The sequence below is a fragment of the Muscardinus avellanarius genome, assembly GCF_963383645.1.
Source record: "Muscardinus avellanarius genome assembly, chromosome: 9".
Classification (NCBI taxonomy): domain Eukaryota; kingdom Metazoa; phylum Chordata; class Mammalia; order Rodentia; family Gliridae; genus Muscardinus; species Muscardinus avellanarius.
In genome coordinates, this window is record NC_137795.1 from 108259228 (window position 1) to 108280018 (window position 20791).

Consider the following 20791-nt stretch of genomic DNA (forward strand, 5'->3'; position numbering starts at 1 on the left):
TGCTCTGGCTTGCACAGCCTTTAGCTGGTGGAGCTGGAGGAGAGCCCAAAGCCTCAGTGCACCCTGCACCTGGCATGGCCCCTCAGCTGCCGCCTCAGGCAGGGCCCAGCCCAGCCTGGGGTGCCTGCGTCCAGCCAGACTGATACACTCACAGCAAGGCTCAAGACTGGGGTATGAATAATGGGTGCTAAAGAAGCAGTGATGTGCGGCTGTGTTCATCTTATGTAAGTAAAGCACCAGGTCCTGCCACAGCTGCTAACCGAAAAGACCTCTAGACTCACTGATTTTGGTGCAAAGTCTACAGGCAAACTCCGTCTTTGATATAGCTTCCAGCTCCCACGCAGGGGGTGTCTCGGAGAGATGTGACCACTTTGGAAGAAACTGGAGGATCCTGGGAAGAGGTGGCAGGAGGGACCAGCTCCCAGCTGACCTGGGTGTGACCTCCCCTTTGTCCCTGCTCAGCTCACATTGGGGATCCTCCAGGCATCCCATGCCCTCCCCCGACCCCAGGCAAGTGGGAGGGTCCTGCTTCATTCAGTGTGTGTTCTGCGTGTCTCTGGGTCTTCGTGCCACCCCCGAGGGTCTTCGGGTGGGAGAGGGCAGGGACCACGGCCAGCCCCTGTTCACCTGTGACTCGTTGCTCCCTGCTAAAGGGGCCTGGCGCGCGCTGGCAGGCCAGAAATGCTCTTGACTTCGTGTGTCCATATCTTAGTTCATCTTTTGTGGTACTGGGGAGTAAACCCAGGGGCAGTCTGTCTGAGCTACTCTCCCAGCCCTTTTTTTATTTTAAAATAAGGTTTTGCTATGTTACTTTACACTGACCTCAAACCTGCAATCCTCCCATCTCAGCATCCCAAATACATGTCTTTGTATTTCAGATTTTAGATGGGGCTCTTATGAACTAGAGTTGCTTTTTTTTTTTTTCCTCAGGTCTGGGGATCAAACTCGGGCATTCAACCTCCGAGCTACACCCCCTGCCCTATTTTTGTATTCTTTATTTTGAAACAGGGTTTCACTGAGTTGCAGAGGCCTCACTAAGTGGCTGAGGCTGTCCTTGAACTGCAATCCTCCAGTCTCAGCCTCCCAAATGCCGGGATTACAAGCATGCGCCACCACGTCCGGCTAAAGTTGAATTTTATCTCATAGTCTCTCTTGACAAATTGGTCCTGGGATCCCTAAACCCATTTAGCTGTTATATGATTACTAATATATTTAAGTTTGAGCATAACATCTTATTTTGTAGTTTGTCACTGTCCCACCTGTTCGGGGTTATTTGGTTTTCTGGCTTTTCCCTTCACATCATATTTTGTAGTTTGTCACTGTCCCACCTGTTCGGGGTTATCTGGTTTTCTGGCTTTTCCCTTCACACCCTTCTCCTCCACCTCCTCTCCTGACTTATTTTGGATTGACAATATTGTAGGTAATTTTTGTTTGTGTGTGTGACACAATGGATGGAACCCAGAGGCATTCCACCTCCGAGCTACATTCCGAGTCCTATTTTTTTATCCTTTATTTTGAAATAGGGTCTCACTAGTTGCAGAGGACCTCACTAAGTAGCTGAGGCTGGCCGCAAATCTGCGATTCTCCTGTCTCAACCTCCCAAGTACTGTGATTACAAGTGTGTGCCAGGGATGCCCAACTGGTAATTTTTTCTTATTCATTCCATTTTTTCTTCTACTCGCCTAAAATTTAAAGGACTAAAAGTAGAAACATCCAAGTTCAAATTATATTGGAGATATTTTAGCATACTTTTCTCAATGTCGATAGGACAAATCAGGAAGGAAATAAAAATTTGAACAAACCAATTAACAAAAGTTAAAAGTTAATTGGCAAACACTGTACTGCAGGACTATTGAATACAAATTGTTCCCAACATTTACAAAAACTGACCAAGCCCTAGAGCAAGGTGGAACAAATTTAAAAGATTGAAGCCATGTGTGGTGGCGCGCCCATAATCCCTATACTTGGGAGGCTGACAGGAGGATCGGTGGTTTGAGGCCAGTGCATGGTTCTACGTAGGTGTAGCTCAGAGGTAGAACCACCCTGTCTGTGGAAGCAGGTGTCTCTGGCTCCAACACTGCTTCAGCTACATAGTGGAGGGCCAAGGGAAAGTAGTGCAGTGCCTCCTCCTTACCTGCAGAGGGAGACATTGCAAGACCCCAGTGGATGCTTGGAACCTCCAAGAATACCAAACATAATTTAATGTCTCATCCATCTTAACGAAGTACTTATCCCACACCATGGCTATAAATTTTGCAGTTTGAGGTGCAACAGCAAAACCAGCACAGATTTCTTTTTCCTTCCTCACAGCTTCATGGACAGAATATTCAGTCTTATTATAGATCTTACTAACCTTGGCATGTAATTTTTTCCCCTCCTTAAGTCAAGAACTTTCATCTTTCCACTTTGTAGCAGCTTCGGGGTTTTTTTTTTTTTTTTTTTTTTTTTGTGGTGCTAGAGATTGAACCTGAATGTTTGAGCTACAATTCCAGCCTGATTTTTATTATTATCCTTTATTTTGAAACGGAGTTTCACTAAGTTATGGAGGGCCTCCCTATGTAACTGAGGCTGGCCCCGACCCAGATCCTCAGCTTCCCAAGCACTGGGATTACAGCATGTGCCACCAAGCCTGGCTACATCTCTTATTGATGAATCCAAACTGCCAACACCTTGACTTTTAAACTTTGGGGCCATTATCAAGTAAAATGAAGGTCACTTGAACAAACGCACCATGATACCATGACAGTGGATCTGACAGGCGAGGTGGCTACTGACTAATGGGAAAGCACATACCGCATGGATACACTGGACAAGAGATGCTTCACGGTCTGGAAAGGACGTTATGTGATTTTTATCCTGCTACCTGAATGCTTATTGATTTTATAATTTCTGGAATTTTCCATTTAATATTTTTGGATCACAGGTAACTGAAACCACAGAAAGCAAAACCTCAGGCTCCTGTGTTAAGTATCTGAATAACACTTTTATTTGAATTTAAGACAACAGAGATCATGTAAAGATGCTGGAGTAAATTTGACAAAATTTTCCAAGTGCTTATGGAACCCTTGGATTCAAACTAAAACTGAGCTGGAGAGATGGATAGGGCTCAGCCTGCACTTTGGTTCTCATGCAAAGAGGATAAACTCATACTCTTTCTTGCCTTGAAGCTTCTTTATGGCCCTGGCCTGTCCCCAGACATTTCTCTGCCCATTTTTAATGATCTAGCTCTGTGGTAACCTAGACTAGGATCTTCAAAAGGATGAAGGACAAGTTCCTAGAGCCATGGTCCTCGTCCTTTTAGTGCACATTGGGATCACCTGGGAAAGTTTTAAAAAACTGGGTTTAGCCAGGTGTGTTGATGCATACCTGTAATACTAATACTTGAGGGGCTGAGACAGGAGGATCGCAGGTTCCAGGCCAGCCTCAGCAACTTAGCGAGACCCTGTTTCAAATAAGTAATAAAATAAGGCCAGTGGTATAGCTTAAAGGTAAAATGCCCTGGTTTCAAAATCCCCAGTAATAAAAGGGGAGGGGGTTTCAGGACCCACTTACACCAATCTTAATTCTCTTAATTCAGTTAGTGGAGTAGGGCCTGACATTAGGATCTGTGGTCCATCATCTGGCCGTGTGTGTGTGTGTGTGTAAGCTCTTATTGAATAATAAGTGTCCAAAAAGGTTCACTGCACTGGTGTGCTTTTAAGTTCCCAGGAGGCACTAACATGCTGAGAGTCATTCTTGTTGGCATCTCGTGGGACAGTTGGTGCCAAAACCTGAGTTTCCCCACTGCTTCCTGCCCTCAGGCCTTTCTCCCTGCGTGCCACAGGAGCTTCTCCTGCTCCCACCCTCGGCAAGCAACAAACATTCCATGCTTGAGCTCCTTCTAGATGATTTCAGGGTGCTGTTTCTATGTCCAGAGCCCCAGAGCAGTGGCTGTGGCCCCAGGCAGGCTTATGGCATCTGTCAAATAGAAGTTCACCGTGGTTATGGGTCAGGAAGAGGAACCAGAGTCCTGAAGGCAGGTGACGATTGCAGGGGGAAGGGGAAGGCTTGGAACTCTCCAGATTCTGAGTTCATGTCTCCAGTTAAGAATCATGTAGCCCTTTCCTCCTCTCCCTCCTCCACCCCAAGAGTGAAACTCCTCTGCTCTGACTCCTAGTCCCTGGGAAATTCTCCGCTGGGGAGCTAACTAAATCAATCCATCCTCTTGCCCACCTCCCAGGAAGTATTTGCATCTGACTAGAACTTTTCAACCAACTTTCAGGCTGTTGTGAGCAGAGGAGGCTATTCTCAGCCTGGAGTGCCTGTGGTTGCCCACCTGGGCACACAGAGATGCTTTCTGTGTCAGACCTAGGGCAGAGCAGCAGGAGCCTGCATTTCTGGGATTTCTGTTTCAGAGGGAAGAGATGGTAGGAGAAAGGAGCTTCAGTTCCAGCACCTCAAAGCCATCTGCAAGGAAGGGAAAGCTGTTACAAATTACAGTGACAACTGGCAGTGGAAGGCTGGAAAAAAAAAACTAAGAAGTCACCAAATCCACCCTTCCGATCCCTAAACATAGCTCCTTGACGATCCAGCCATGCTGCATATGAAGTGATGCTGTGTGCATTGTTGGATATGGAATGAACCCTTCCTATTGCAGGGTCTCTTCCAAAGCACAGCTAGATCCTGCAGCAACGTGGTGGGGAGACAGGGCAGAAGAGCATCCTCAGGTAGCCCCTGCTGGCCCCAGGATCAAACCTAAGCCTTACCCGAGCCCCGGAGCCTCCCATGAGCTGGCGCAAATGGAGTCCAGCAACTCACTGCTCACTGCATCCCTTCGCCAGACTTGTCCTGCAGCCAGCCAGGTATCGCTCATGCATAACCAAGCCCACACATTACTCCTTTACTGTCCTCCCTGCCAGAAACACCCGCCTGCAAACACCCAGCTCACTTCCCCTCCACCCTGCAGCCATCAGTAAGAGGAGCCGTAACCATGATGGCCGATGTTCACTAAGTACTTACTATGTCCAGGAACTGAGTAAGACTTTAAAGGTATCGGACCCTCTAGCGACTGTGTAATGTTTGTTATCTGCATTTTATAGGTTCAAAACCTGAGCATCTGAGCAGTTTCATAGCTTGTCCCAAATGACACTTCTAAGTTCAAACCCAGGTCTGCTCTCTGCTGTCCCCTTCAGTCAGGTTTGTCTAAGTGCCCTCGGTCACTCTATCATAGGATTCCAGTGACTGGACAATGTTCCAGGTGATTGAGGGAGGGCACTTTATTTAGACATCTTTTTACTGTTTGATATTTGGTACGCAGTGACCATCTTTGTGCCCATGACCCTTTTTCTGTTTCAAAATCTCCAGCAGTAGGACCACTAAGAATGTACATTTGAGGGATCTGGAAAGGGAAAGTCAAGTCGCTTTCCAAAAGAATTTTGTCATTAACAGTATATAGCTGTACCAATATTACAGTTACATCATACAGAGAAATTGATTTTTTCCCATTTTTTTCAAACCTATTAAAAATGTGAAAGAATAATACAATGAGTAAACATATGCACTTTACCTATAATTCACCAGTTGTTAATCTTTGGCCAAGTTGAGTGTTCTCTCTCTCCTCCCCATAAAGATTTATAGAGATTTTTTTAATTTGCTGAACATAGGTAAACTGCAGACATCATGACATTCCAAAATACTTCATATATATCCTAAGAATAGTCTTTGACATAATTATAAGACTACTAACACCCCCAAGAAACTTGACATATGATAGTATTATTGCATGTGGTATCATCTATTTTCAAATTTCCCCGGTTATCCCAATAATAATTTTATCATTTCTTTTTGTCCAATTTCCAACCAGGGAATACGCACTGGCTTTGGTTGGCACAGCTCTGCCATCTGTGATCTAGAACCACCGCTTGCTACTTTTACTTTAATAACACCAAGTGTGTGTGTGTGTGTGTGTGTGTGTGTGTGTGTGTGTGTGTTGGTACTGGGGATTGAACCTAGGGGCATTTTACCTCTGAGCCACAAAATATTTTTTTATTTTGACACAGGGGTCTCACTCAGTTGCAGAAGCCCTCACTAAGTTGCTGAGGCTGGCCTCAAACTGTGATCCTCCTGTCTCAACCTCTCAAGTACTGGGATTACAAGTGTGCGCCACCACACATGCATTCTTTTTTAATAGGTCAGAGCAGTTTTCTTGTGTAATATTAAGCTCATTATCTGGATTTATCTGGTTGTTCTTCATGTTTGATTTGGGTCAAACCTTTTCAGCAAGAACTGTTTCATGTCAGAAAGTGGTGTGTGTGTGTGTGTGTGTGTGTGTGTGTGTGTGTGTGTGTAGTGTACTTCTCTCATCACAGGTGATAATTAATGCAGTTGCTCGATTACAATGTGCATTCGTCAGCTTTTCATCACTATGACTCAAACACCTGACAAAAAACTTGAAGGAGAATGGTCATCTTGGCTCGTGGTTTCAGAGGTTAGTCCATGGGGTGCTGGCTCCATTGTTCTGGGCTCGGCCTGAGGTGGCAGAAGGGCACAAAGAAGGAAAGCTGCTCAGCTCATGTCAGCTGGGAAGCAGAGAGAGCTAGAGAGACAGAGGACCAGACAGTCCTCTGTCAAGGGGACCAAGGACAGACATAGCTCTGTCCTTGCTGTTTTTGTTCATTGGAACTTATATCACTCCTGAACTTAAATGTCACCTTCTCAATAGGACCTTCTCTGCTTACCCTATTAAAACCACAGTGCACCCCACAATCCTCCATGTTCCCCGCTCCCACTTTACTGTTCTCAGTAGCATGAGCCACTGAGCTACCATTTCATTTGCTCGTTTTACTTACTCTTTCTGTTCCCCGAGAGCGGGATTTGTGGTCCCTTTGTTCCTACCTGCTCCGTGTCCCCCAGACAACACCACAGCACCTAGCACACGGCAGACACTCAGTGATCATTGTTAATAACTCAAATGAATCTGAATAAAAAGTGAAAGCTAGCTAAGAACAAATTCTTCCCTCTATAAAAAAAAATATATAATGGTATTCCTGTGGAGCCGAGCACGTCAGGGGCTGTAGCTGAGAACCCTGGGAAGCCAAGTGTGCCATCCCCACTGGAACATTCTCTGGCCTGGCGAGGCTGTGGCAAGCAGAGTATTATTGACTAGAATTTGTGGTTCCTGGTGAAAGCAAGTTCATCAAGACCTTCCAGGGCCCCAGAAAGGAGACATATTTGAGGACTTGCCATTAAGGGGTTCGCTTTGGGAAGCCGAGCATTTGACTTCATGCCAAAAGACCCCAAGGTCAAATCCGGACATTCTTAAGAGGGTTTTACTTCCCCAGAACTCACGTTTCTGCCCTACACCTCTGTTCTTTGATTCCTAGGGAACTAAAACCCCCAGGGGCAGTCAACCACCTCATGCTGTGAGCCCCTCACATGCTTCTGTTTGCATATCAGAGTTTGGTTCCCTAGGACAAACAACACCAGAGCCAATGTTCCCCACTGAGGGGATAAGAGTCCTCTATCCAGGTGGTGCAGGTAGGAGAGATAATAGCACGATAAGAGTCTTGAATTACAGTCAGGAAGTCCCTGCTCCAGGAAGTCAGGGAGTGGGCGGGGGAGGGACTCCCCGGAGGAGGCCAGAGAAAACAGGTGCAGGTTTAGGTGAGAACATCACCGCTCAGGTACTGTACAAGAGACTAAACCTGAGTGAAACTGAAACACATTCAAATTAGGACTTTGCGGACCTTCGAGGTCCAAGGGGAGACAAATTTGTACCTTGAAAATATATACTATTAGCATGTGGCTTGAAGAAGATCAGCAAGAAAATAACTGGAAAATGCTGGAGTTTTGTGCCAGTATGTATAAATATTTAGAGAGAGAGAAAGAGGCCCACCCCTCCCCCCAGCATCCCTGCCCTGGTTTCTGCAGCAGGACTTGGTGCTGCCCCCTCCCTTTCATTATTTTGTGGGACCTCTACTGAAACCTCAGCCATGTCCTATGTGATCTGGGGCCTTAGGTGCAGGAAGAGGGAAGGAGAGGTACCTGCCAAGAACCACAGGTCCAGGCTTGCCAGGAGCTCCTTGGGGAATCCGGTCACAGACTGTTTCCCCCCTGACCCTGGGGAAGTCAAGCAGCAAGTCTAGGAGGAGCCCAGGAAGAAGGATGGACACCATGGAGGTAGCCATGGCCACTGGCCCAGCCAGGCACATCCTGTCCCCGGCCTCACACAGGAGCCGCGTCCCCCAAAGTGACGCACATCTCTCCCAAAACCCCTGGAGCCCTCTCTAGCTCCCTTCCTTATCCCTCGGCACTGAGATTCCTCACTTTGGGCCTTTGACCTTTGCTGTGACCTCTGTCTATATAGCCATTCCAGTAAGTTGGAGGAGAATGTTCTGAAACACCCTCAGAGGAGGCTTTTCCTCTGCTCTGTTCAACAATACTAAAGTGATGCTCAAAAGCTAGTGGTTAAGATGAACAGAAAGAACTGAACCAAAAGGTATGTGTTGAAAATCAGCTGTCATGCTACACCTGCCTTCTCAGGTGGATGTGAGGAATTGCCCCTCTCCACTCACCCCACACACACACAGTCGAACTAACACATGCGTCCATACATCCACACACGCAAACCCACACGCACTCACACTCATGCTCCTAGGGGTCATGTGCCCCCGGGGAGCACTTCAATCTGCCCTAGAGATTCAGGAGTGTGGAAGGAGGGAGCCCGGGGCAGGGTGGCCCCCTGTGCTCAGCTTGTCCACGTTGCTCCACCACATGCACCCCATCCCCCACATAGGACCCTATAAATACAAGCCCCAGCCCCAGGGGTATCCATTATAGATTTAGATTTTTTTGTTGTTGGTGTTGGTACTGGGGTTCCTGGAAACCCTTCTACTTCCGGGCTACACTCCCAGACTTATTTTTTTTTTATACTTTTTAAACTAAGAAACAGGGTCTCTTAAGCCAGCGTGGCTGGCTTCAAACCTGCGCAATCCTCCTGTCTCCACCTCTCAAGTGTGGGGATTACAAGCATGCGCCACCATGCCCAGCGCCATAGACTTAGAATTTTGAAAGATGGCAACGGAGAAAAGCTGCGTTTACGAGTCCTGCTAACACCCAAACTCTATTGCCACAAAATCAGTGCTTTTCATAGCCAGAAAACACTATAAGCAGAGAAATAAAAAATGTAAACACAAAAGACAGAGAAAAAGAAGACTAGAAGAACAACCAGAGAACAGAAACCAGCCTGCATTGTGGAGCCGCACCGGCGTCATCTTGCCTCACAGCACCAGGCTCCAGAGAGGAAAGGTAAACAAGGAGCTGAAATGAGCAGCTGCAGATGATTCGGGTGTAATTCAGCAGTTCTTTCAATGCAAAGAACATCTAAAACTCCCAGTGGCCAAGCTCATCACGCCTTCCAGGGACTCAGAACAGAGCTCAAAACCAGAAAAGAAATACACCAGCCTCATGGCCGAGGGCGTGGCAGCGGTGCCATATTGCCAGCAGTGGCAGAGAGTTCACCACTCCCGCGATGGCTCCAGATCAGCGTGCCTAAAAACTGTAAGTGAAATAGCAGCCCCTACAGGAGAAATCCCAACACTGCACCCCCAGGGACTTCCGCAGCTTTGATAATCTAGCTGGGTCTGTGATTTTGCAGTCCAACCCAGTGAAGGAGTAGTGGTGGCAAAGATACCACACCCTAGTCGCAGTTCCCCATAGGAAAACCCCCAGCCTGGCACCCTCAGGGTCTCGCACAGCCTCAATTAACTCCCTGGGTCTGAGACTTTACGATACAACCCAGTAAAGGAGTACTGGCAGCTGAGATTACAACAAACTCGTGATCCAGAGCACCCTAAGTGAAGTCGTGGTGACCTAGGGAAGAACCCAGAAAAGGCACAAACTTCTGAAATCATGGGAAAGAGGAACAACAATAGAGCAATGAATGCCCACAACCCCATAATATCAGAACCTGATAACACAGAAATTCAGAGATCTCCAGAAGATCAAATCAGGAATATAACTGTAGAATTTAGAGAGAGAGTCTAAAAGAAATAAAGGATGTAATCATTGAAGTAAAGGCATCAATTCAAAATATAAACAATCGATTAGACCACATGAAGAATAGAATCTCACTCCTAGAAGATGATCACTCCAAAAGCGAATGCATAATTTCTAACTCAGAAAAAAAAAAATCAGACAGTAGGAATCTGACATTAAAGAAATATGGGCCCATTTTAAGAGAGCTAACCTAAGAATAATTGGAATAGAGGAGGGAAAAGAAGGTGAAACCAAAGGGATCAATAATCTCTTCAAGGAAGTAATAGCAGAAAAATTTCCAAACATAGAGCAAGAGGTCGATACACAGGTCCAGGAAACTTATAGAACTCCCTTTAGACAGGATCAGAGAAAAGGTTCCCCATGCCACATAATTGTCAAAATGACCAATGTGGAAGCCAAGCAGAAAATCTTAAAGGCAACAAAATCATAAAGGCCAAGTGACATTCAGAGGCAAACCAATTAGAATCACTCCAGACTTCCCAAACCAAGTCATGAGAGCCAGAAGGGCTTGGAGTAACATATTCCAAATTCTGAAAGAAAACAACTTCCAGCCAAAAATTTCCTACCCAGCAAAACTATCTATCAAATTAGATGGGGAAATAGAAGCTCCCATGACAAACAGAAACTGAAGGAATTTATGTCTTCAAAGTCAGCGCTAGAGAAAATACTCAAAAAGATTTGCAAAGAAGAAATAGGTAAAACACAACAGAACCAGAGAAAAAAGATTTTCCATCCAGCAGACAACTAAGCAAAGAAGAATACACAGTATTTGAAACAGAAATAAAATCTTAACATGTTAGGAATTAAAAGCTATCTCTCAATAATCACACTGAATGTAAATGGCCTCAACTCCGCAATAAAAAGACATAAAGTGGCAAAATGAATTAAAAACCAGAATCCATCCATCTGCTGCTTACAAGAAACACACTTTAAAGAGAGTAACAAACTCAAGGTAAAGGGCTGGAGCAAGGTAATTCATGTTAAGTAGCCATCCTAACAAATGTGAAGTAGTATTTCACTATAGTTTTTATTTGCATTTCCTTACTGATTAGTTATATTATGATAATGATGAGTGATACTCATGTCTTTATTGGTCATATAAAAATCTTTGGAGATTCATTATCTATTTTAGTCTTTTACCTCTTTCTAAATTGTATTGTTTGCTTTTATTGTTGCTAATTTTTAGGATTTACATTTGGAATATTAATATACCTTCAGATATAGCATTTGGAAATATTTTAACCTGTTCTATCAGTAACTTTAATTCTGTTTACATTGTCTTTGATGTACAATATTTTTCTATTTTTTATGAAGTTTGTTTGTTTATTCTTTTGTTGCCTGTGCCTTTGGAATCATATCCAAGAAATCACTGCCAATTTCAATGTTGTGGAGTTTTATGACCCTGGTTTTTTCCTAAAAGTTTAGTCTTAAGATTTACATTTAGGTTGTTTATCTATTTTGAGTTAATATTTATATATGGGGTTAGGTAAGGGCCCAATTTTATTCTTTTTCATGTAGTTATTATTTTTCAACAATATTTAGTGAAAATATTATTATTTCCTTCACCAAATGTTCTTGGAAACCTTGTCAAAAATATCTTGACCATATATGGAGGGGAAAAAAATCAAAGTTAATCAGGAAACCAAGCATGGGAAGGAGGGAGGGGGAGGGAAGGGTTAGGGATTGGGTAGGGGCTGATTGGGTGATGTGTACGTGTATATCTCCACAAGTTTTTTTTTTTTATCCCATTAAGATATAAGACTACAATGCACCAATAAAAATTTATTTAATGCAAAACTAAAAAATAGAATTTTGAATTTAGGATCCTGGCATTGATCTTGATGAAGGTCAACACACACAGAGGACAGACCCTTGGAGAAGCTTTCTCTGAGTTTGAGCACTGACTTGGCTTTTTTTTTTTTTTTTTTCTCTTCCTGGTACTGGGGGTGGAACCCAGGGGCGTTCTACCTCCAAGCTACACCCCCAGCCCTATTTTTTATTCTTTATTTTGAAACAGGGTCTCACTGAGTTGCAAAGGGCCTCACTAAGTAGCCAAGGCTGTCCTCGAACCATAATCCTCCTATCTCAGCCTCCCAAATGCTGGGATTATAATCGTGTGCTACCACGTCAGCTATGACTTGGCTTCTGACCAACCAGATATGGCAAAGGTGGCAGGTGGTCATGCTGACATCTGTCACATTATGCAAGGCTCTGTCTGGCTAGCAGAGACTCTCTTTGTGGGCTTAATGGAGCAAGGGCACAGAACCCCAGTGACCTGTAGGGTATAAGCACATGCTCCAGCTGAGCCAGGGGCCTCAGCCCTGCAGCCACGGGAACAAATCCTGTCAACTCCTGAGATTCTAGGGCAGATCCTATGCCAGCCAGGCCGCCAGGTGAGACTCAGCTTGGCCGACACCTTGATGACTGCATTAGGGGCCCTATTCAGAGGGCCCAGCCATGCCAGGCCTGGCCTCCTCACCCACAGAAACTGTCAGATATATACGTGTTCTGTTTTAAATGACTAAACTTATGATTGTTAATAACTAATATACCTGCAAATGCCAGGTTCATCTTCTTTTAATATATTTGTCTTTATTCTGAGAATCAAAGACATAGACCATAGAAAATGTAGAAAAGGGCCAGGCATGGTGGTGCATGCCTGTAATCCCAGTACTTGGGAGGCTGAGACAGGAGGGTCGAAGGTTTCAGGTCAAACATAGCAAGATAAGCAATTTAGTGAGACCCTCTTTCAAAATAAAAAATAAAATGGGCTTGGGTGTAGGTTGGTGGTAGAATGGCCTTGGGTTCAATCCCAAGTATGTATAAATAAATAAGTAAGTAAGTAAGTAAGTAACCATCCCAGCAACCTGGCGAGGTATCTGTAGCTTCCAGAGAGGAAGCCTTGTCTAACAAGAGTGGTAGACACTGGCTATAAACCAATGTGTGCCGGATTTCATAGCCAGAACTTCTAGCCTACTGTGTGAGTCCCTCAGCATTCCTATGTTTGAGATACCTTCAGACACAATTTTGGCAGCACACTCCGAGGGATTTTAAGATTTGCAACAGTGTTATCCAAGTCTGGAAGAAACACAGTATCATCATGATTACACTTTAACAATGTCTCAGAGAGTCTACAGAAGTATCCAGCTATCATGCTACCTATTCGGTGGCCTTTACTTTCTGGGTCATGCTTTTAAAAACAATGACTTTTAGCCCAGACCACATTTTAATCAAGCCGCTAGAAGCAAACCTTGTGTATTTTCCAGTAATGTTTCTTTGACTTTGGCTTGACTTTTGGCCGAGGCATTTGCTTCTCATTTGCAGTGAACTTTCCCTAGCTCAATTCAATGTTGCAAGATCCGCTCTGTTTGATAACAGTGACCCAACTAGCGCAGGCTCACTGAGCACCTACTATGCGCTGGGCACATACGTGGTTTTAATGAGGACCTACTTGGAAGGATTTGAGAATCATCCTGCCCTTTTTCCGTTGAATAAATTAGATTTAATGTTTTTATTTTGTTTTTCAATTAACTTTAGCTATTTACATCCAGAAAATGGCAGGCCCTGTGCTCTTTCATTTCATCATTGTGAGTTATTTCATTTTATCCTGGCTCCAACCCAGTGTTATTTTATCCTCATTTCGCAGAAGAGGACATTGAAGCTGAGATAGGTGAGGGAAGGGAGTACAGAAGAGAGGACCCTGTGCATCCTCTCTGATCTCAAGACTGTCTCCAGCTGTGATATATGTGTGTTTCTCTTGCAATATTGGTTGGTGCAGAATTCAACTTTGTGTAAGAGTAAAAACAGATCAGAAACCTAAGGGCAGTTAGCCGGGCGTGGTGGCGCACGCTTGTAATCCCCGCGCTTGGGAGGCGGAGACAGGAGGATCGCGCAGGTTCGAAGCCAGCCGCGCTGGCGTAAGAGACCCTGTTTCAAAAATATAAAATAGGACTGGGAGTGTAGCCCGGAGGAAGAAGGGCTTCCAGGAACCCCAGTACCACCAAAAAAAAAAAAGAAAAAAGAAAAAGAAACCTAAAGGGCAGTTAAAAAAAAAAAAAAACCACTTCTCATTGACCCAATAACTTTTCATCAGGACTTTTTTGTGCTACATTGTTTCTGAATTGTGTTCCGGGTTGTAATAGGTAGAGAGTTACAGTCCAGTTCTGGGGCTGGTTCCTGCCCGTGTGGTCAGCTGGGGCCAGCTGAGGAGCAGATCCAAGACCTTCACAGCCTCCAGCCAAGCTCTCTGTCACTGCTAACCTTACTCCCAGAATGAGTGAGGGGTCAGATGGGAGGAACATCTAACAGGACACTGGAAAGCCCACACTCCTGGCTTCACCTGAATAGACCTCCCACTCCTTACTCAAGCTCAACGCTTGAGCTTCCTGGACATTTTTTGTTATTGTTGCTGTTTTAGCTTTTTTGGCACTGAAGATGGAACCCAGCAGCATTATACCTTCTAGCTACACTCCCAGACCTTTTTATTTTTATTATTTATTTATTTGTTTATATATTTTTGGTGCTACTGAGGATGGAACCCAGGGGCCTTCTACCTCTAGGCTATACTCCCAGACCTATTTTATATTTTTTTTATTTGGAAACAGGGTCTCTCTCTTAAGCCAGTGGAGGCTGGCTTCGAACCTGCACGATCCTCCTGTCTCAGCCTCCCAAGCGCAGGGATTACAAGCATGCGCCACCACGCCCAGCTATTTATTTATTTTGAAACAGAGTATTACTAAGTCGCTGAAGGTCTCGCTAAGTGCTGAGGCCAGCCTTGAACCTGTGATCCACTTGTCTCAGCCTCCCAAGTGCTGAGATTACGGGTGTGCACAGCTGCATCTGGCTTCCTCCTGGACATCTGACCCAGATTCTTCACGCAGGCAAGTTGATGTGGAAACATGAAGAGGCTATGGAAGGAGCCAGTGAGGACCTGGGCCAGCAGGTCTCCCTGTCTGGGTCCATATAGTGAAGATACCTCAAGTTAGGAAAAAATCTGAAGGCAAACTGAGTTGCATCCATCCATGCAGGAGCATGGGGCCCCCATGGACAACACTCTAGGGCACCTTGTCTTTAATAGGCTCTGACCCAGGGAAGTTGCCCTTCTCTGTTTCTTGCTTGATGCTGCTAGAGCCCAGCCCACCAGGACTCATCTTCCCAAGTCATCTTTCTGCCAGCACAGGTCTTCCCTAGCCAGGCGTGGTGGCTCACGCTTGTAATTCCAGCATTTGGGAGGCTGAGATGGAAGATCGCAGTTCGCGGACAGCCTCAGGTACTTGGTAAGGCCCTTTGCAACTCAGTGAGACCTTTTTTCAAAATAAAGAATTAAAAAATAGGGCTGGGGGTGCAGCTCAGAGGTAGAATGCCCCTGGGTTCCATCTCCAGTACTTCCAAAAACAAACGAACAAACAAACAAGCAGGTCTTCCCTGCCTGCCTGGAGATGGCTCCATGTGGTCCAGGAAGAGTTGCCTCCCGCTTCGGGCTTTGGCCCTCAATCTTGGCTGTCACTTCTGTCTTGTGGCATCACTGATTTGAACATTGGTTCTGTAGGGTGAGCTTTGGAGGATGAACTTGTTGGGTCGTTAGCTGCTACTCTGTTTACTCTTAGTCACCGAGAATGAGATGATACTCAAAATACTGGCAGCATCAGAGACCACCACCACTGAGGTGCTGGCAAGGGGGATGGTCAGTAACCTTGATCTCAACTGGGAATTTGGAAGGATGAAGCTGTCTCCCAGTGGAGGCTGCACTTTACCAGGACCCTAATGAGCAGGGGCTCTTAAGCATCTCTGCTGCTGTATCATCTGGAGCATCTGAGCAAAAAAAATTGCAGTCACCCTCTGGGAACTGATGCTAATGAGGGCTGGTTATTATCATGAATCTGTGCTTTATCCACCATTTAAAAAATCACAAGAATGGACCCTCTGGGCCATGGCTCCAGCTGCTGCTCCTGGTGGGGTAGAGCCCCAAGTGCCAGCCTCCTCCAACTGGTGGGACAAACCAGGGTCCAGGAGTTCCTCAGGAAAGCAGGCCAGCTGGGTCCTCTGGTGCTAGGGAGGACTAGGGGGTCCCAGAAGGGGGAGGAACTCTGAGTAGGAGACCAGACACCTGCTTTGTGTTTCTACTTATTATGTATGTGACAGAGAACAGAATGTCAGAATACTTCAGGTTCTAAGTTTAAATGCTATGTTAGACAGGATTCTCCAGAAAAACAGAACCAACAGGATGAACAGATAGATGATAGCTACCTAGCTAGATAGATAGTTTATGATGGGAATTGGCTCATGAAGTCATGGAGTCTGAGAAATCTAGAATCTGCCGTCTGCAGGCTGGAGACCCCAAAGAGCTGGTGCCAAGATGCAGTGTGAGTTTGAAGGCCTGAGACCAGGGCAGGGTGGGCAGCCCTGGCACAGTCATGGAGTCCGAGTCTGAAAACCAGGAGTGCTGACTGCTGAGGGCAGAAAGTGATATCCCAGCTCGAGAAGAGAGCCAGTCCCCCTTCCCTCTGCCTTTGGGTGCTGTTCAGACCCTCAGAGGATTGGGTGCTGCCCACTTTAGTGAAGCCAGACCTCAGTCTACCAATTCAAATGCTGATCTCTGCCAGAACCCTCCTCACAGACACACCCAGGGTAACATCTGCCAGTTTTCTGAGCGTCTCTTAGGTCAGTCAAGTTACCATCCACAATTAACCATTCCAGACGCTCGACTCAGGTAGTCAAGACAGAAAAGGAAAATGTATTGGCTTGAACTGATGGGAAGGCTTGCTTTGGGAAGCAGGGCAGAATTAGGGGTGGGATATTTCTAAGGTAGCTCTCATGAAAGATTATTTTTAAAAGGGGGTGGGAGAGAGCTAGGTCAGGAATGTTGCACACAGGACCCTCTGTGGGGAAGCAGGGCCAAGCAAGTGGAGCCTTGAACCTCCAGTGAAGTCCCACTAGGGGGTGCTCAGTAGGGAGCTCTGACACAGAGATGCCCCATAAGAGTCCTGTTTGGGCAAAAATAGCCAAGCATGGTACCTTGCTGTGCTCAGTCTTTAGCTGGGGGATTCCCAGGAGGGCCATGGCCTGCGCTGAGCTGAGGTGGCTTCTGAAGGTGCCGTTGGCTGAAAACCTCTAGCATACTATGTTCTCCGAGCTGCCCGGCCTTGGATTTGAATGGGAAATGCAAGGGCATGACTCCATGGCTGCCAAAAACCTGTGGCTCCTCTGATACCAACATCCCTCCATCACTCACCCTTTTCTCTGGGCTCACCTCATCCTCCCTCCCTGAAGACAAGCCTCATCCCCGTGATAGAAAATATGGCCCATGAAAGCTCCCATGGTTTCCTTTTTACCGCTTTTGTTACTGTAGAAAGTGACTCACACCCCTCTCTAGCCCAAAGTCTCAAATCCTGGGGAAGGGCTCCAGCTGGCCCAGCTTGGTTTGGGTCCCCCACCCCCACCCCCTGACCATTCAGCAGGTGCCAGGGCAGGACCACACAGGAACATAGCAGCTCTGTTTTGGCCATGTTGGTGAAACAGGAAGAGTAAAGGGGCCCTTTATCCAGAAGGGCAGCATCGAATAATAAAAATTAGATGTCTGTCCCAAATCGTCTACACGGCAGGCCTCTTGTTACCCACTTCAGCTTCCCCTTTGAACACTTGCAACGTAATATTTGTCCTTACTCCTCTCCTGAAGCAGCTTTCTAGATGACTACCAATGATTTTAGTAAATCTGGTTGTCTTTCAGAATGCTCAATATAAGAGTTGTTCGTATAAGCCCATAAAGTAGATTTTTCTAGCTTGTCTGTCCAGTCTGGCACTAGTCTGTCTCATTTTACTTGGAACTCCTGTATCTCTTGTAAACAGGAGCACGATGTGACTCCCATAGTAAAACTAGATGATCTCATCCCCTCTGACTGTAGCTGAGCAAACTGGGGATAAACTCGACCTTAGCTCAGCCAATCAGAATTGTCTGGGTACCGGGGATTGAGAAAATCAGCGAGTGCTGGTCAGTGTGAGGGCTGAGGAAGCCACATTTCTTGGGCTGAATCAGAGCAGGAGCGCTGTGCACAGAGGAGGAAGGCTCAGATGCTCTTGGGGAGCAGGTGCCTGGTGGGCGACCCTGTGCTGGGGGTCAAATCCATCTTCCATGAAGCATCTGTTGGCAACTTAATCCCCAGTGCAGGACCTGTGACAGGTGATTGGAGCCCGAGGACTCTGCCCCCATGACCCATCAGTGTCGTTATTACAGGATTGGACTCGTTATTGTAAGCATAGGTGTTGTAAGCAAGTGTCTGCCTGTCTCTGTCAGCCTGTCTGTTTGTCTGTCTCTCTCTCTCTCTCTCTCTCTCTCTCTCTCTCTCTCTCTCTCTCTCTCTCATGCACCCTCTCATCCTTCTACCTTCCACCAGCATGAGATGGCACAGCATGAAGACCTTCAATGGATAAATCCCCTTGATCATGGACTCCCAGTCTCCAGAACCATGAGCCAGATGTTTGTCCATTATAAATTACTCAGTCTCAGGTACTATGTTACAGCAACACAAAATAAGTGCAGTGGTTGTTCTGGGAGTGCCGGCTGGGCAGAAGCTGAAGGGCTCCCACTCAGATAGCGCACCACCCTCACTGGGGAGTGGTGCAGCCTCGCCGGGCCCCGCGCAGGGAGCAGGAGACTTAAACGAGCTCAGCAAAGCATCCTGTAAGAGAGAAAGTCAGTATTTCAACAGTGTCCAGCCACACAGAGGTCCCTGTGCCAGACGACAATGCTGCACAAATGACATCTGTTTTCCTTCTCCTCCACCCATCGTCCCCCTGGCGGATCCCAGGGATGAGGAGGAGGCTCAGGAGAACAAGGTGGAGACCATGGAGACCTGGACCGCTTTTCCCTCCAGTCAGTCAAATGCACACGCCCACCCCAGGGGGCTGGGGAGAAGCTTCCTGCAGGGGACATGGGCATTTGGGCTGGATCAGGGTGGGCTTTGTAGTCACTAAGGAAACTCATAGATGAGGGCCCAGGAGCGGGTATGGGAGACTCACAAGGATGGCTGAAATGCCTCCCACTCCTGGGTCCTCTCTACTCAGCCACAGGGACTCTGTGCCCACCTCTTGAACCTGGGTGGGGCTTGTGACTTGATTTGATCAAAAGAGTATGGCAGAAGTCAACGTGTGAGACTGGAGCCAGGGTGATTCCAGCCCTCTTGGACTATAGAGCTGTCATATTGGGAAGCCCAAGCCAGTGAGGAAGAGGAGGAGGAGGAGGAGGAGGAGGAGGGATCCAGCCCAGAGCCAGCACCAACCACCAGGCCCAAGAGTGGAGCCTACTTGGACCACCCGGGTCTAGTTGAGCCACAAAAGCTACTCGAATGGAGCTAATGAAGGACTGCAAGGCGAGCACCACTCAGCTGAGCCTGGCCCACACTGCAAACTCACAGAACCTAAGAAAACAAGAAGCCACTTGATTTAGAAGACTGGTATGATGGGGAGGCCACACTGACAGGAAAGGTTTGTTTCAAAGTAATGGTGGGAGAAAAAGTAAATTAAGTTGTTCCTTATGACCACCTGAAAATACAGCTCATTTAATTAACCAGGTCCAGTTGGGCATGGTGGCACACACCTATAATATCAGTACTTGGGAAGCTGAGACAAGAGGACCACAGGTTCAAAGCCAGCCTCAGCAATTTAGTGAGACTCTCAGCAACCTAACAAGACACAAACAAACAAACAAACAAACAAACAAGGCTGGGTATGTGTAGCTCAGAAGTAGAATGCCCCTGGGTTCTATGTGCACTACCACACTAAATGAGTGAATTAATGAAATTAATATCATCCATAGAGCCCTGGAAAGCTCAGAGACTGCTCTCGGCACCCTGCCTGATGGCAACTAGCTCTGCCCCCAGCTGGGACCTTGACTGGGGATAGGAGCGGGCGAGGGGCTACCCTGCTACTCTCTCTCTGAAACAGCCAGGGGAGGCACAGGTGTGCAGCTGCCAGGTGCGTAGCTGGGGTGTAACTCAAGAGCATGCAGGGAGCGAGTGGGAGCTTCTGCCTCCAACCCAGCCAGCCCTTCTACAAGCACCATCCCACCCCCAGGCCCAGGCAGGAGGCGGTACTTGGGTCTGGGTTGGGGGCGAGGGTGAAGAGAGCCTTTGGGATAATCCTCAGTCCTGATCTGGTGCTAGATGCTCATTGTCTTATGTGTAGGATGAGAGCAGAGGTCCCCTCATCAGCTTCAGGGTACACATGCTCTGAAATTATAGGCAAAATATTATTTCAATGCTTATTACCCCCTGAGGACTTTCTTTTTTCTTTTTTCTTTTTTGAAGATTTAAAGAAGTTTATTAAAAAGATAGAAATACAGAAGATAGTTACAATGCCCCACCACCAAAGATACAACACGTGGACCAGACCTTTTATACCTATGACCTCCATCTTGTTTACGTAATTCTTACGTAGTAAATGGCCCTGTAAGGTTCCTCTCTCTGGGGACTTTCCATTTGTATTTGGAGAACTAGTCACAGTAGCTAAGACTCGGAACCAGCTTCAGCACCCATCAGCAGGTGGATGGGTAAGGAAAATGCAGTGTAAAGCCAGGCATGGTGGTGCACATTTGTAATCCCAGCATTCGGGAGGCTGAGACAGGAGGATCGTGGTTCATGGACAGCTTCAGCTACTTCTTAGTGAGGCCCTCTGCAGCTTAGTGAGACCCTGTTTCAAAATAAAGAATAAAAAAGTAGGGCTGAGGGTATAGCTCAGAGGTAAAATGCCCTTGGGTTCCATC